At 40.4% G+C, this 18,289-nt stretch overlaps 1 long non-coding RNA gene across 2 annotated transcripts; it reads right to left on the bottom strand.

Moving 5' to 3' along the window:
* Nucleotides 1-3,276: 3,276 nt before the first annotated feature.
* On the bottom strand, nucleotides 3,277-17,951 carry LOC126266802 (uncharacterized). Of its 2 annotated transcripts, none has more exons than XR_007548926.1 (4): nucleotides 17,900-17,951; nucleotides 7,399-7,566; nucleotides 4,199-4,399; nucleotides 3,277-4,076 (listed from the first exon to the last, which is right to left on the bottom strand). It is a non-coding gene; the product is annotated as an uncharacterized LOC126266802 (long non-coding RNA). The 2 variants fall into 2 exon arrangements; XR_007548925.1 differs by having other exon boundaries at nucleotides 3,281-4,076; nucleotides 7,399-7,589; nucleotides 17,900-17,940.
* Between the last annotated feature and the right edge of the window lie 338 nt (nucleotides 17,952-18,289).

Here is an 18,289-nt window from a genome sequence, read left to right as displayed (position 1 = left end):
TCCGACATCGCTGCGGCCAGAAAACCAAAGACAAATGAAGAGAATCGTTCAACGTGACAGATGTGCAACCCTTCTGCAAATTGCTGCAGATATCAATGATGAGCCATGAACAAGTGTCAGCGTGAGAACGATTCAACGAGACATCATTGATATGCGCTTCAGAGACGAAAGCCTACTCTTGTACCCTTCATGTCTGCACGCCACAAAGCTTTACGCATCTCCTGGGTCTGTCAACGTCGACATTGGACTGTTGATGACTGGAAACATGTTGCCTGGTCGGACGAATCTTGTTTCAAATTGTATCGAGTGGATACGGACACGTAAGGGGGTGGAGACAACCACATGAATCCATGGACCACGCAAGTCAGCATGGGACTGTTCATGCATTTGTTGTTAATAATGCATTTTGGGAATTATTTAATGTTGAATAGTTTGTTTGAATATTGTACTACGCTAATTTTGCAGTCTTGAATTATACGTGCATCTCTGACTGACAATCCTGAAAAGTGGGAGAAATCTGTAAAACTGTAAAATTATTAGACAGAATTTGCAAACAGCAATGGGGGCTGGAAATGCTTACCGAAAATGTCATGACATTATTTCACAGTAATTGAGTCAAATACTGTATTGTCAAAGTGTATTACCTCCTAATTTATGCCACTGTTTTCTATGTGGGATAACTCTGCTGCTGACGATCCTCCCTCGGACTAAGGAGTATACAGAGCAAACGAGCAACATATCAGGTGATGGTGGGTGGCAGAGGAGGGGTAGCACGGCTGCTATTGGCCCATGGGATTCCCGCCTGTTTTAAAGTACACAATTGCCTCTATGACACAGTCCTACATAGTTATGTATTCTTTTATTGGTACAGTAAATGGGGACCTTCAGTTTTCCCGCCTTTGCACGTACCCGAGGTCTGTTACCTTGTGACGTGCTCGGGCAGGGGGAGGAGAAAGGCAGAGTTCCTGGAAGTCTTATCATTGAATATGAGATAAATTGTTAGCGAGACCAGAAACTGCGTCGATACTTTGCTAATACAGTGTCACCTCCTAATATTTTTGAGCAATCTGAACAGCATCCACTACATCAGGGAAGTTATCGTGCTTGTGGCGGAGTCCCTCCTGCACGCAGTACCACATGTTGTATTTCAACATGACAAAACCTACCCACTTGTGGCGTGGAATGAGCAGTCCCTCTTTGAAGAGTGACACACGGTACTGATTCCGTGACTTGCACATTCATCTGCCAAGTCATCTATTAAACATATGTGGGATGTGGTCCTACGGCAATTAATTCATTCTTGTCCTCCCTCATTCTCTGTCTATGCTTTGTGGAGGCCTCTACAAATAACGTGGCAGTGTATTGTCCAACAGCATATCCAGGCCCTCTTTGACCCCGCGCCACGAAATCTAAAGGCTCCAATTGCAGAACGTGACACCTTCACGCCATACTGAATTCTGGCAGTCGTCGTACATTTATGTATTGTCGTAGCTCTAATCCGTGGAATACATTTCATTGTAATGTCGTATGCCCTTCTTGCTGTCTCAATTTTCATGAACATTAGTGTAGGTATTACTTAATTAATATTTTATTGGAATATCTCATGTTCACTTCGTCTGCTACTTTCTTGACCACTATACTACGTATAGCTTCTAAAAGTGATGCCAAAATTAACTATATAATGTATTCTGACACTACACAAACAACAGTTAGTTCTAGCTGTGGAAACAGGCCTGTCTGAAGCATGTCAGCAGTTGGAGTGTAGACTGAATATCTGTGCATTCTTTACGTCTTCCAGGATTTTGATGGCGTACACATAGTGATTATCATTTGGTATTTAATGGAATCGCACTTTTTGGCGCTCCCAGAATACTGATGACATACTAGTCGAGCCAGGCAACTATATTTCCAAGGTCATGAAGCACAATTACGTAAGTAGCCGTCCTCGAATGTGTTGGTTCCTGTCTTCGATTGTTTCCTTTTTATAGCCAATAGACTTACTGTGGCTTTTTCCAAAAGCAGTGTTGTGTTCACCGCTCAGAAGCAAATAACCTGGTTATTCCCTAGAAGTTTCCATGCATAGTTTATAGTACAAAGGCTAAGTGTCAAAATCAACATATCATTCGACGAAGTTAATGGACACTGACTGTGAATTAGTAAAAAATTAATAAAAATGATCAATGGTAAAAAATGACAAACTACGAATAAATTCATATGATGGTCAAATCAAAAGAGAAGTTATACCAAAACGATCACAACAACTATGTAAAAACTGCGCCTGATTTGAACGTTAAGATGTGGACCCAACCAAATACAATGGTAAAGCCCTAATTTTTACACATTTCAAAGATACATGCCTTGATCAACGTGAAAATGAATTCCAAAAACATAAAAATTAGTGATCTTTCGCTGTCCATGGCTAGAACTATATTTTTAACTTTGAAATTTAGCATCGCTACGACCTTGCATCCATCGTGAAGGGAAGAGGAACGAAGGAACCTGTAAGGATGATGAGCACAATGTGTAATACATGACAGAGGAAATATGCTTGTTAATGCCTTACGGCTGATATTAGCTAGTAGCACAATTTCAATAAAGCACAATACAGCGGACAATGATTTCTTTTATTGTTACTAAAAGGTTGTGCCGAATAGTGAGATGGTGTCTTAGGAAAAGACACGGACAATTTCGTTCCTTTTTTTTCCCAATTCGAATTTCTTTCTCTGCTGCTAATGAGCTCATCGTTCTTTCGCTGCGCCTTCGAATCACCAGAGGCAAGGATAACGATGCAGAGGCATCTACGGATGGTTCCCACTCCACAGCAGCGGACATTCGCTAGTAATGCATTAATTATCTTGCATCTCTTTTGATACAGGTAGTGGATTCCATTTACCTTCAATAGAGAATGATTTTAACGAAGTTATCGTAGCCTGGCGTTTCGCTGTTAAATCTCACGCTTAGCACCCTTGCACGCTTAGCGCACTGCACACTTTCTTTCCTCAAAACTGAAAAACATGAACATAACAAGAGGTCCAAAAGTAGGACCTACAGTGATTTCAAAGAGCAGAGTGGAGTCAGATACATTGATATACGTGTATTCAACAACGTGCCAGAGGACGTTAAATGGATTCTAGGCGATGTGACAGCGTTTAAGAGTGACTGGAAGAACATTTGTTGAAATACTCCTTGCGTTCCACTCAAGGTTATCTTCACACTCACAATTATTAAAACTTGACTTAACTTATAATTAACAACAACGCTGTAAGAAAATAACTTTTCATACTGTTAACTCATTTAACTATATTGTACGTTTCCTTTACATTTCCCGTTGACCCCTCTCCATACGATGCATGGAACATGGCTACAGTAAATCTAAATGTGACATTGTAACAATGGCTCTCCCATTTGAATGGGATGCAACGAGGAAGAATAACCAAAGAAGTTTTATAAACAGATCGAACTGTAAAAGAAGCATCGAAATACCAAGGAAATGTTGGTAACTACTTTTCCTGTGACGAAGCAGGCGAATCTCCTTCCCATTGAAAGGAGACGATGTAACAATCATGATTCATTTCTCTTATATCACACACCTATAAAATACCTGTTCTTTGCTGGTAACTATTCCTCGTTAAACATGTAAGTTAAATTTTAGGTTTTCCTATATCCTCGACAAATAAAACCATAGGAGTCTAGCATTTCTACGTTATTCACTGCGAAAATACAGCTACAAAATTTGTTATCTTGACATCGACGACAATTTTTATTTTGAATTGTTTCTATGAGATTAATGTTTCTGTTTTCACATAGCCATCAAGGATTCGGTTTGTAAATTAGGAACTTAAAGAGAAGATAGAAAATTCGAAGAAATGCGAGGAACATAGGTTAGCTAAACCTTATGTCCGTCTTTACCATCATGTTAATGGTGTGAACTAAAATGAAATTAAAAGGACGCAGATTTACTACAACATCCCCCCTTGTGTTTTTTTGTCTTTCGTACTTCAGTGTTCGCTTTTCAGTACATAGCTCTTCTTGGTGGCAACTTCTTCAGGTCCAATTTCGATGTATGTAGCAGTAACCTGAAACGAGAGTTGGTGCATCATGTAAGAAAAGTGCGTTCTCCAGGCGTGCTTGTAGATTTTTACAAACATCTCAACCCACTCAGTATTTAAACAGAAATCAAATTTTTAGTGGGACATACCTGTTCCGAACAAAGCTTCTGAGCATCAGAATTATGAAAGACCTATTGTGAGACCGGATAGGATGTCTTCGCCCAGTGTAAAATGTACAGAACCCCTTATGGAAACTTCCAGGTCATTATGACGGAAATTTTTCCGAGAATGACGTCGGTGCCACCTCCTCCGCCAGCTCTCACACGTCCCGTTTCTGAAGAAGTAAAAATCTGAAAAAAAGAAATAGTGTTTTTCAAAGAAATGACCGCGTGGGGTAGCCATGCGGACTAAGGCGTCTTGCCACAGTTCGCGCGCCTCCCCCCTTCGGAGGTTCGAGTCCTCCCTCGGGCATGGGTGTGTGTGTTGTTCTTAGTGTAAGTTAGTTTAAGTAGTGCGTAAGTCTAGGGACCGATGATCTCAGCAGTTTCGTCTCACAGAACTTACCACAAATTTTCTAAATTTCAAGGAAATGAAGGCGATAAAAGTTCTTTAAAGTTTACTGTTGCACTATATAGTTGGAAAAGGGGAAAATTTGAAGAAGAACACATTCTGAAGCAAATTACGCGTTTATCTAGCGCAGTGGTTCCCAGTCTGTAGGGTGATCACCGCCCCCTCCCCTCCCCATTGGGGTACACTGAAATTTTCTAAGTGGTAAAAACTTGTGGTAAAAACCTGATCCGGCCACCATCTGCCAATCTAGCGGTGCCCTGGCTGCAACAAAGTAAACAGTAGTGTGCAGTACGCGACACGAGTGTTTGGCGAATTACTCTTTATATTGTGATTTTAACTTTCGCTCACCGATGCATATCTGGATATGTTTTAGAAAGAGTCTTCGTACAGGAGACATGCAAGAACTTTTACCGAGATATGTTGTAAGACGGTTATGCCAGTACGATGCACCTGCTATTTGGCTCAGTTTCATCTGTGCATAATTTCACATTGTATAAATGCATTCACATATCTGAAGACAGTAACTATGTGTACCGAAACCGGTAATTGACAATAAAGGTTACGATAACGAAAACTCTGATACTGATTACATACGTTACATGTATTTTTTAGGTTAGTGCTTGTGAAACGAATGTATGAACATCATCTTCCACACATGGTCCAACCACTATCACATAATTTGTACTTTACGCCATGCCTCTATATAGGGAATATTGGAACACAAACGTTACATATGTTTAAGTATCTCATGAAAATACTTTTTCCCGAGTTGTTGATAGTTCTCGCAATTGAGCAGAAATTGCTTTCCGATCCACTTCGCAAGAGATACACGCACGAATTGACAGCAGAACTCAACAGTGACCGTATAATGACTACTTGATTCTGTAAGGACTACACAGCGTAGTATATCCTGTAGTATAATACGACATACGAGTTTTTTCTTCGCCAGAGTTCTTGTCTGTGCAGTAATCTTTTGAGCCCAATGCGTAATATGCTAACTGCTTCGTTGCCGTTTATCTTAAGAAGAAATGAAATACTGAGACTCTGTATATCTCATGACAGAAGTTATATGTATGGAAAATTTGTCTGAGAGACTGTCGTCATTATTATTCAATACTGATATCATTGTTTCTGGATTATTTTCGAAGATACAGATAAATTCTATACTTGCTTATGGATAAAAAATATATGGCATGGTTCGCATTGGCAGCTAATGGTGCGGTAATATCGAGTGCCTGTAGTCGGAGACGAGTTTAATTGCATTTCTTTCTACTAACTATTTCGAAATTAATCCGCGCTAGTCTTTGCGTTCACAATCGAGCGACCAGTGAACCACGCTCCACTATATACAAGACACTCAAAGAACAGAGAGGTATTCTTTAACAGCATTATTATTGACAATGATATTATTAGTCGCAGTGGTCAAACACAAGACATTAGCAGCCTGACGTCTTCCAATTTCTGTCAGTCCAGAAGTAAGTATTCCAGCAATAAAGTGATTTCCAAACAATAAGTATAGTGCATATACTTTAACCTTATCGATTTTACATGGGGTGCAGGATGTAAGTGAAATAAGTGTCGCTTGGGAAAGAGTAGAGTAGTGGAAGCGTGTTTTGTAGCAAGTATCTGCACTTAATAAGTGTAGCTAGCGTTCTCAGTCGAGATGCACTGAGAGTTGTTTCACCATTCCATAAAAAAGCTTGCTAGAAACAAATAGTACCAACTGCCTCATTACTTTAGGGCAAACACTGAACGTAAATTATTTTTCATCATTTTAAAAACAAAAGTCTTCAAAGAACATTCTTTTCTGTGTTCGTAGATTTTCCAGGCGAATGAGATGCTTGAAGGTCTCTCGGGCATGCAGCCGGGTAGACTGAACGTTGTAGAACGAATTTTCGACGGCGTAAAGTGCCATCATTATCAGGTTACTCCTGTTGCCTGACGTCATAAGCCGGCGGGTGGTGTGGTGTATATACCTGTCGCGTCTCCCCTCCACTGACTCAGCGTATGGACCGAGGGATGTGCAGGTTGCGGTGGTGGGGGTAGCTTGCGCTGACGAGATGACTGATGGGCGCCGTTACGCGTGCCGCCTTCGGCGGTTGTGGTGCCCCGTTACCGCTGCTCCTGTAGAATTTTTATTGCTGGATTCCACGCTTGGCTGAGTTGAAATCCGTTGTCCTTGTTAATAAAGTTCTCGTGCAGACGGATTTCAATTGCTTCCTTGTATACACAGTCCCAAAAGCGGGATGTGTTGTGCTGGACTTTTGTGTTCTCGCACTTCATACAATGATTTGTCTCGAGGCAATGTTCTGCGATTGCAAATTTTGTAGTCTGTTGAAGATCGGTGAGCCGGTGCACATTTCCTGAATAGCCCTCCATTACATAGTATAAGATAGTGGTTTAGTTTCATTTTACAGTCCATTCTGATCCATGAACTGAACTAAAAACAAGGTGTTGGATACATTTTTTTTTACATCAGCTGCTAATATGATGTGCCAAAGAATGTAATATGTGTAAAGATATGTTACTCTTCTGAAGTTACTTCATAGACACTTCTACAAATTAAACTGTATAAAATTATCTGTTTGACAGTATACTCCTCGGAAGAGGACATATTCAAAGGCTTTGCTAAGTACCGAGCTGAGGGTGATGGGGCGATTAGATTGTCTCAGCATACGTAGAATACTAGTGATGCAGGAAATTGCAGGGATTTTTGAAATCGAGAATCAGTGCTGGTGAAATCTTGGGAGGATATCAGGCAGTTTGTGGGCGCACTTACCGGGGGAGTTGTGGCAGTTGAAGTTGTGCAGAAAGCACAGGCTGTCGAAGGTGCGGCAGGTGGCCATGTCGCAAGTACAGCCGCACACCCGCCGCCTCACGAGCGGGCACCGCTCTGTGCTGCAGTTCGCCTCATGCTGCCAGTAGTCCTTGGCTGCCACTGTGGCAACTGCAAAAGCGCGAAGCGTCTACCTGAGGAGAAACATTACCAAGCTACGGTCTGTGGCAAATACGTTTAACTCAAGTCTGAGGCTGTGGTGGTCGTTGTCATTGGAGGTAAAACCTTCTATAATGCTAGGCCGACTCACATTCTGATTCTTCTACACTATCGACGATTCTATCAGTCTCCTGGGATCTTTGTCAGTATCACAGTAGAGGTTTCAAAACCTCAATCATGTAGAAGAAGCGTATCGCGGCCTATCATCGTAGATTTTACTTCCAATTTCGTGTAACTTCAGAGATTACTTGGATATGATGATTTATTTATTGATTAATAAAAGGGCTTACGTTCAGAAAAACAGATTATTGTGGGTGATTACACGCACTGCAACTTCGTGGGCGTCAGTGACGTCAGGTACAGAGCATATGTGTGTAATAGCTTGCTTTCGCAAATAAAATCCTAGTATCGTCTTTTCATCTGTCCAATAGATTGGCACATAGAGCCCTTGAAGTCTATTTAGAGGGAGACAAACTTCGTTGTAACATGCAATCAGACATCATTGGTATCACTCTGTTTGAGGGAGCCCTTGACGTGAACATCTGATAACCTCAAAAGCAGTTATAATAGTCTTCATAAGCTCTGTGGCACTAGTTAGGGACCGAGCGAGGTGGCGCAGTGGTTAGCACACTGGACTCGCATTCGGGAGGACGACGGTTCAATCCCGCGTCCGACCATCCTGATTTAGGTTTTCCTTGATTTCCCTAAATCGCTTGAGGCAAATTCGGTGATGGTTCCTTTGACAGGGCACGGCGGACGTCCTTTCCCATTCTTCCCTAATCCGATGAGACTGATGACCACGCTGTTTGGTCTCTTACCCCATATCAACCCAACTCAACCTCACACTAGTTAGGTATCGTCAGAAGATACTCCTCGACTCTCAGCAATAGAATTGGCACACTCAACAGCCCAGTATTGTGCATCTGCATGAATTAATTGTCAGTCTGTGAAAAATACAAATGTAAAACTTAACGAATCCATGCACCTTGTTAGTGAATCAATACGATCTACTCGCACATACTTATCAGCTGTACTGAATCACATACCAGTTCCTGGCAACAGACGGAAATGTGCGCTACTACGTGAATGCCACAAGACTATTGATAATCTCGAGCTTCCAGTACTGAATAATATATCCCTGGGACGGGAAAGGATCAAAACATGCCACTATTATTACCGACCAGAATCAATTAAGTTTCTGGGCATTACTGAAAATAATGTCAAAGGCATCGATGAATGGAACGTTGTTGACAAGGAACCTCTCCTCAGCAAACCTCCTTACGCAAATGCCAGGATGGTTACTTCGTAAAGAACACTATCCCTTCTTCCTGCCAGAGTTTTCTAAATATTTCTTACCTCGCTCTTGTGCGGAGAACCTCCTCATTTCTTATCAGCCCACTCACCTTCATCATTCTTCTATAGCATCATGTCTCAAACGATTCGATTCTCTTCTTTCCCGGTTTCCCCACAGTTCATGATTACTTCCACACAATGATGTACTCCAAACTTACATTCTCAGAGATTCCTTCGTTTTTTATATCGTCCTTGCTTCGTCCATCATGTCTTACACTGCTTCCAGGATAGCAAAACTCCTTACCTCTGTCTACTTCGCAGTCATCAAATTTGACGTTAAGTTTATTGCTAAATTCATGTCTGATATTCCTCATTACTTTCGTCGTTCTTCGGTTTAGTTAATCAATATTCTGCACTCATTAGTCTGTTTATTCCATTCAACAGGTCCAGCGGTTTTCTCTCTTTCACTGAGAACAGCGATGTCATCAGCGATTCTTATCATTGATATCCTCTCAAACTGTATTTTAACACCACTCCTGAACCTTTCATTTATTTCCGTCATTGCTTCTTCGATGTAGGGATTGAACAGTAGGGGTGAAAATGCACATACTTCTTTCACATCCTTTTTAATCCGCTTCTGGTCTTCCATTCTATTAGGTCTACAACTTTCCTTCCGCCGTTTTGCAATAGACGGCAGCAGCAGCAAGTGGGGTTCAGCTGGTTGGTCATAGGTGTAATAGCACCATGGGGTATAGGGCTTTACATCAGGAAAGAAATGGAACCCAGCGTAGTTGCAATAAAGTATGTAAACGAATGACTGATGTGGATAGATTTGACAGTGTCGAGTAAGAAAATTAGGATTGTGTCAGTATACTCGCATTGTGAAGGGACAGATCAAGGTAAGATGGATGTAGTTGTTAGAGTAAAGGACAAGGACAGTTTTTTGCTCATGAGTGATTTTAACGCCAGGATTGGAAATCGAACAGAAGGGAAGCAGAGGATATGGAGGGCAACAGGAACGGGAAACAACTCTTGGATTTCTGTGCCAGTATGGGCTTAATAATCACAAACTCCTTTTTTAAACATAAGAACATTCACCGTTATACTTGGGAAGGCAGGGGAACCAGATCTGTCATTGACTATATAATAACAGATCAGGAATTCAGGAAGGCTGTGAGAGACACACGTGTATTTAGGGGATTCTTTGATGACACTGATCATTATTTAATCTGCAGTGAAATTGGGATTGTGAGGCCGAAAGTGCAGGAGGTCAGGTCCATATGTAGGAGGATAAGAGTGGAGAAACTTCAGGATAAGGAAATCAGGCACAAGTACATAACAGCGATCTCGGAAAGGTACCAGTAAGTTGAATGTAGACAATTACAGTCACTGGAAAAGGAATTGATAAGGTACAGGGACACAGTACTAGAAGTGGCTAAAGAATGTCTTGGAACAGTAGTGTGTACCAGTAGGATGAAGCAAACAGCTTGGTGGAATGACACAGTCAAGGTAGCCTGTAAAAGGAAAAAGAAGGCCTATCAAAAATGGCTACATACTAGAACTCAGGTAGACAGAGAAAGTTATGTTGAAGAAAGAAACAAAGCCAAACAGATAATTGCAGCATCCAAGAAGAAATCTTGGGAAGACTTCGGAAACAGGTTGGAGACTATGGGTCAAGCTGCGGGAAAACCATTCTGGAGTGTAACTAGCAGTCTTCGAAAGGGAGGTAAGAAGGAAATGAAAAGTATTTTGGACAGGTCAGGAAAACTGCTGGTGAATCCTGTGGATGCCTTGGGCAGATGGAGGGAATATTTTGAAGAGTTGCTCAATGTAGGTGAAAATGCGATCAGTAATGTTTCAGATTTCGAGGTAGAATGGGATAGGAATGATGATGGAAATAGGATCACATTTGAGGAAGTGGAGAAAATGGTCAATAGATTGCAGTGCAATAAAGCAGCTGGGTTGGATGAAATTAAGTCAGAACTCATCAAATACAGTGGAATGTCAGGTCTTAAATGGCTACACAGGATAATTGAAATGGCTTGGGAGTCGGGACAGGTTCCATCAGACTGGACAAAAGCAGTAATCACACCAATCTTTAAACATGGAAACAGAAAAGATTGTAACAACTACAGAGGCATCTCTTTAATCAGCGTTGTAGGTAAAATCTTCTCAGATATTGTTGAAAGGAAAGTGCGAGTATTAGTTGAGGACCAATTGGATGAAAATCAGTGTGGGCTTAGCCGTCTTAGAGGTTGTCAGGACAAGATCTTTAGCTTACGGCAAATAATGGAGAAGAGTTATTAGTGGAACAGGGAATTGTATCTATGCTTTATAGATGTAGAAAAGGCATATGACCGGGTTCCTAAGAGGAAGTTATTGTCTGTTCTACGAGGTTATGGAATAGGAGGCAAACTTTTGCAAGCAATTAAATGTCTTTACATGGACAGTCAGGCAGCAGTTAGAGTTGAAGGTAAATTGAGTTCATGGTTCAGAGTAGTTTCAGGGGTAAGACAAGGCTGCAACCTGTCTCCACTGTTGTTCATATTATTTATGGATCATATGTTAAAAACAATATACTGGCTGTATGAGATTAAAATATGTGAACACAAAATAAGCAGTCTTGCATATGCGGATGACTTAGTTGTGATGGCACATTCGGTTGAAAGTTTGCAAAGTAATATTTCAGAGCTAGATCAGAAATGTAAGGACTATGGTATGAAGATTAGCATCTCCAAAACGAAAGTAAAGTCAGTGGGAAAGAAATATAAACGGATTGATTGCCAAATAGGAGGAACAAAGTTAGAACAGGTAGACGGTTTCAAGTACTTAGGATGCATATTCTCACAGGATGGCAAGCTAGTGAAAGAACTGAAAGCGAGGTGTAGCAAAGCTAATGCTGTGAGCGCTCAGCTACGATCTACTCTCTTCTGCAAGAAGGAAGTCAGTACCAAGACTAAGTTATCTGTGCACCGGTCAATCTTTCGACCAACTCTGTTGTATGGGAGCGAAAGCTGGATGGATTCAGGTTACCTTATCAACAAGGTTGAGGTTACGGATATGAAAGTAGCTAGGAAGATTGCAGGTACTAGTAGATGGGAACAATGGCAGGAGGGTGTCCACAATGAGGAAGTCAAAGAAAAACTGGGAATGAATTCTACAGATGTAGCAGTCAGGGCGAACAGGCTTAGATGTTGGGGTCATGTTACACGCATGGGAGAAGCAAGGTTACCCAAGAGACTTATAGGTTCAGCAGTAGAGGATAGGAGGAGTCGGGGCAGACCAAGGAGAAGGTACCTGGATTCGGTTAAGAATGATTTTGAAGTAATAGGTTCAACATCAGAAGAGGCACCAATGTTAGCACTGAATAGTGGATCATGGAGGAATTTTATAAGGGGGGCTATGCTCCAGACTGAACGCTGAAAGGCATAATCAGTCTTAAATGATGATGATGATGATGTATTTCTTTATTAGGATTGGGAGTTGCATTACTCAACTGAATCGTGCAAATTTTTGATCAGTAACACAGAGTAAGCACGCCACTTGCAGTTACAACACGCAACGCGACAGTTCGAATTCAGTACTCACTCCACAGATCAGACATTCAACGTAATCGTAAAATTATCATTTTTAAAGAACGTTACAATGGTTGTTTTGACTTTTCGGTATGCTGACTCAGTCCTTCCGCCGACCATTTCTTCTTCGATTTTTTCACATTTTGGCTCAGTTTCCCTGTATGTTTGATTTCTGAATGACTTATACCACCGTTTTCCTGTTTTTCACTGAACACTTTTGTGCTTCCTTCTCCTGTCGCCCAGTTGAAGCACGTCTTCAATTACCCAATATTCTTCGAAGCTACCTTTCATGAACCCCTATTTGTTCTGTGATTTCCCTTTTTAGAAATGTCAGTTTTTCTTTAACTGAACTGGGTCCTGTGCTGTTGATTACCATGGTATCCACGTCCTCACGTAAGTTCAAGAGCACATCATAACTTAAGTATCCCATCAATTCTTTCGTCACTGATTATTCCTGATGGTTCTCTTAAACATGTCCACTGTTCATCGTCAATAAATTGTGATCTGAGTCTATATCTGCCCCTAAGCACGGCTTACACTACATATCTGATTCCGGAATCTTTGTCTGAGTATGATGTAATCCATCTGGAATCTTCTCGCGTCTCAAGGCTTTTCACAAGCACCACAATTTTTTAGTAGTGTTCGCTATTAGCAGATAAAGTTTACTGAGAACTCTATTAGTCTCTGTTCTCTCATTCCTACCAAATAGCTCATATTCTCCCGCAACACCGTCTTCGTTTCCTTACCCTATCACGACTTTCTAATCCACCATGATTATCAGATTATCACGTGTCTTTACATTTTATAAATTCACTTTATTTTCAATATTATATTTCCAGAAGAAATAAATAACCGCTTACTGGAAATATCAGTTCTATGTGAAGCGCGATAGATCAAAGACATATATTTCAGTCCAATTTGGTACAAGGCGGAGCTAGTTAATCTTTTTTTTTTTTTTTTTTTTTTTTTTTTTTTTTTTTTTTTTTTGCAAGCGCATATACAGAACTTATATTCTAGGGCGCTGATAATTAAAGACTGTGAAAGCACTTGGTATAAAACAGTATTACTCAGATTTATGAAACAGGGCCGACTCTAATCTACATATAGAGAAACAAATCTGATAAAAGATTGATGTTGATTGGAACGTATTTGGCCCACAGAAGGACAAAGTGTTAACTTTCAGTAACTAAAGTAGTAAATGCAAGACCTGTCCCAGAATCTGAAGGTATTTACCCCTCATTTTAAGACTGATACTGCCACAAACATTAATGTCTAGATATCTGATGACAGAGAAACTCATATTTCAAAAAATAAATCTGAAATTGTGAGCATTGTATTCAAATATTCTTTAGCAAAGAAAAAAATGAGTTTTTCCACTACTGCAAACGTAAGTCATCTAGAAATCAGTAACAGTGACGCTGATAAGCAGTTGAAAAGGATATTGGGAAATGACAATTTCCCTACAGAAGAGTTTGTGTTCAAACGATTTATCTTGACATTTTACTTTTTCAGTCTCAGTATACTTTAGCAGTCTTCACGTGTATTTAGTCATGTATACAATGATATGTGGTACTCACACAGCACCAAAACAGAAAAATTAATGTCTTAACAGGAGATAGCGTTGATTTTAATGAAGTTTCGTGTATGTAGTGTTGGTCCACGTTGAACAATAGCGCAAATCAGTTGTCCTCCTGTGAAATAATGATTTTATGGCATTTTTTTGAAATAACTCGGACTATCCTGTCATTGTAAATTTCCTTGTTTTAGATGGTTTAATGCGGAAATTTATCCAAAAGAGTCTGCTTCTCTATTTTCAACAGCTAGAAAACGGTTCGCTGTATCAAAACGTAGCTGTGCATTCCTTTACGACGACAGTGGTGAATTTAGCTCCAAAAATTCAACCTGTTTGCCTTGGCAACAGCACGGTCTCCGCAACCGATTGCTAACCGGAAGATCCCAGGTTCGATTCCCGACCGGGTCGGAGATTTTCACGGCTCGGTTATTGTGTGTCGTGTTGTTCTCACGCTCATATGGTTATATTTGAAATTCCTCTAGAGATGGGTCGTTGGCGAACTAACTGGTCCAGAGGAACGGTTCACCAAGATGAACGGAAGGAGCGAGGAACGGTCTTTCATAGTTCACTTCGGTTGCGGCTTTCTACTTATAGCTCCCGGGAACGAGAAGCGGTCGGTCTCGTTCCCGCAACGGCACGTCGGCCGGTCTCGTTCCAGCCTCGGTCCCGTTCCCGTCTCTGTCTCTGACTCGGTCTCGCTCGGCCGGACTCGTCTTTCTTCGCGTGACCACACGTCGCAGTTCCACTGCCGACTGCTCCTAGTTAGTTGAGTAGCGAGTTGTTCTTCGTTTCGTTCACTGCGCACGCCTATTCTAGATCTGTCTCAAACCTTTTTTTCTGAACTCTGGACTTCTGGTTCTTTTCGTGTTCTATTCAGCATCCACTACTGGCAATTAAAATGTATTTTATAATTACGTAATTACATAAAAATTACATTGTATATAATACAGACATCTCTTCAAGTAATAAAAGAGCTTAGCAGCTTACTTCGTTATTTCGATAAAGAAGACATAGTTATAAAAAGGCAAGTTCTTTTGTTATTACACAAGCAAAGGAAGTCGGCACGGCACACACGAGTGTCCATTTTCGATCCTTTTTGATTCAAGGTAAAACAGCGTGATCATCGTTAAGGGAAGGCAGACCGACATATAACCGAATGAAGTCCCCGCTCCATAATCGAGTCGTTGGTCTCATATTTTGTAAGGAGAATATGGTAACTTCTACAGTATTATTTCAATGGCACAGCGTTTCGCACGAAAAATCGGCCCGAGTGCTAGAGTGCTCACTGTCGCCCACCAACCGTGATCTATTGTTTTTATTAGTTTATTTGTTATTTCTTTACCAATAATTAAGATGGCTCTGAGCACTATGGGACTTAACTTCTAAGGTCATGAGTCCCCTAGAACTTAGAACTACTTAAACTTAACTAACCTAAGGACATCACACACATCCACGCCTGAGGCATGCCCGAGACCATAGCGGTCGCGCGGTTCCAGACTGTAGCGCCTAGAACCGCTCGGCCACCACGGTCGGCACCAACTGATTATTACAAGTTTATATATTCTGCTCGTAGCGGTCAACAATCGTAATTTGCGAGTAGTCTGTACTCGGAGCCGGATTTTTATGTGCCTCCTTATAATTATTATTTCACTGCCATCAGGCACCTAACGCTAGAGTTGGCTAAACGAGGGATTTTTCATAATTACGGAAATTAGTTCTACAAGTGTGTGATAATTTTGTAATGAATAAAAACTCTGTACTCCAGAGGGGAGGCAACTGCCCTTTCTTGGCGCCTTCCATCCTTCAGTCACCTATGCTACTGATTTTCAGTTTTTCATAAGAAACTATACTGTGCACAAATGAATGGTGAACGAGTAAAAATGAACGGTTCCCAAAAAAGAGCGATCTCCAGTGATCTAACTACCAAGGATGAACGAGTTTGTCCATCTCTACATTCCACTGTTCAGACGGTTGTATGGGCGAGGTCCGAAAGCCACTAAATTAATAAAAAATGCAAACACAGACCAAAATGTCTAATAAGTGCCAAATACGCTGCTGCATGTTGGCAGTTAAACCTATATTAAGTATCTGTGAGCAAAAAAAAGTACGAATGAAAGTCTTTCGTTCAAGAATGGTACTACTTAAGCAAACCAAACACAAATAAATGGCAGCTTGTCTTAGAGACCTCTCTTTTGTTATAGAAAATAAACGGAACAAACTTTTTGTTACCCAATACCGGTTTCAAACTGCACTGCAGATCACCTTCAGGTCTATATTGGAACAGAAAAAAAGACAGCAAAACTCTATAGAAATATGATATTACAAAACCTACAGTCAAAAGTTGTACAAATAACAATTCACTATGAAGCCATATATACCTAGAGTCGCAAAATGCAGTTAGTCAACATTTGCGTGTAAATAAAGTGAAATACAAGGATGCGCTGCAAAAAACATTCGTGTAGTCGCAAGATGTGAATAAGTTATAAAGGGGTACATTAAAACAGTGGACAAGAGATTTCTCCATAATAAAACAAAATAAAAATATTAGTAGAAACTAAGAATTAAAATACAAGTAAATGTAATGCATTTCAGCATTTTTGATGCGGTGCACAAAAAAGAAAAACTATAATAAACAACTTCACAGTACATTATGCATCGCATATTTTAGTTCTTGTTTATATATTTTATAAGACAGCTCAAAATTAATAAACATATCTCACGTGCACAGCTTACTTAAATTTTCGTTTTAACAGGTGGAGGACCAAAGCTATTCAAAAACTTTTGTCAAGTTTTTACGCTGAATTCTAAAATGTATAATAAAGAAAGAAAATGCACGATACACAGCGTACTGTGAGTTTGTTTATTTCATTCGTTTTCTCCTTTCGTTGTACATAGATTAACGTGTCTTTTAATTGTTAACTTTTATTAATTATTTTATTTTGTTTTATGATGGAGGAATCTTTAAACGTTAAATAGTTAACAGATTAACTCACCACTAAAGTAATTAGAAATTTGAAGGTTTTTCATTCGTACAAGGGGATTCGATTCTTTAAAGAATTTGGGGTTTACTGGTTAATCACTAGAGGCTTTAAATACTGACACTATAAATACGTGTTCAGGACACTGCATTACGGAAAAAAATCAGACCAATGGAACTGCTTATAAAGGAGTTCTGGTAATGAGGGAATTAAACGATCTGAGATACGAATTGTTGGAATATAAATGGTATTCAACGGCTATGTTAACCTCTGAGTACAAACTATTCTCAAATATAAATAAATTTATAGCTGGTAACGTTTTTAGTCCAATGAAGAATTTCTGACATCTGTATGTGCATATACTGCAGAACTTTCAGAACAACACTTCAGATTGAAACTGTTATAAAAATGGACGATATTCATTGACCAGCAAGGGCAGTACGTCAGAAAGTAATGCAATTATATATAAGTTTTTACTTACAGGCCGCGAGATTTTCATCTTATCCCGTTTTCATGTAGTGCAAGTAATGCATTTTATGAAAATGATAGCGAACCAAACAGCCACAGGTGAATGAGAGGACAGTCAAGTGCAGTGTGCATCCTATATACCGCATTCGCTGAACATGAATATTGCAGAACTGTTGATCGACTTTAATGGCTGGGATAAGAATTCCCCTCGTTCCTCCACTGGAGCAACTGAGAAGGTATTTCCACGAAGAATGATGCTGACTTCCTGTTGCTTTTGAGTATATCAATAGCTGTCCGCATGTTTTGAATACTTCGAGTCACGTTGTGCAGTACCTTGACCTTCCTCGAAACGGCACTGTTTCACCTTTGATATTCCGTGGATTCCACTGTATACTCACCCAACAACAAGAGACGAGTAAGTGTCCTCATGCTGGAGTTCCTGCTACTTCTGAGTGAAAAGCTATGATGTTGTTTATGTACGGCGCCGGACGTGTCGGCTGGGCAAAATACAGGTACGCTTGAGCATAAAATGTGGTTGGCTGGCTGCGGGCTAAGATACGGCAGTTCCTTGTGCCGTCTTCTCTTGCCTCGCTAACACACTTGTGAATTTTCATTGCATCTACTACATCTACATCACTACTTTACAATTCAGTGAACTCATGAAACCACTTTCACATTAATTTTGGACCGTCTCACATTCGAACAGCGCGCAGGGAAAAACTAACAACGAAGTCCCTCGTACGAGGTTTGATTTCTATAATTTTACTAGGATGATCGTTTTTCCCTGT

The sequence above is a fragment of the Schistocerca gregaria genome, chromosome 4, assembly GCF_023897955.1.
Source record: "Schistocerca gregaria isolate iqSchGreg1 chromosome 4, iqSchGreg1.2, whole genome shotgun sequence".
Classification (NCBI taxonomy): Eukaryota; Metazoa; Arthropoda; class Insecta; order Orthoptera; family Acrididae; genus Schistocerca; species Schistocerca gregaria.
Note: the sequence above shows the minus strand (reverse complement) of the source record. Positions and strands in the feature narration are given on the sequence as shown.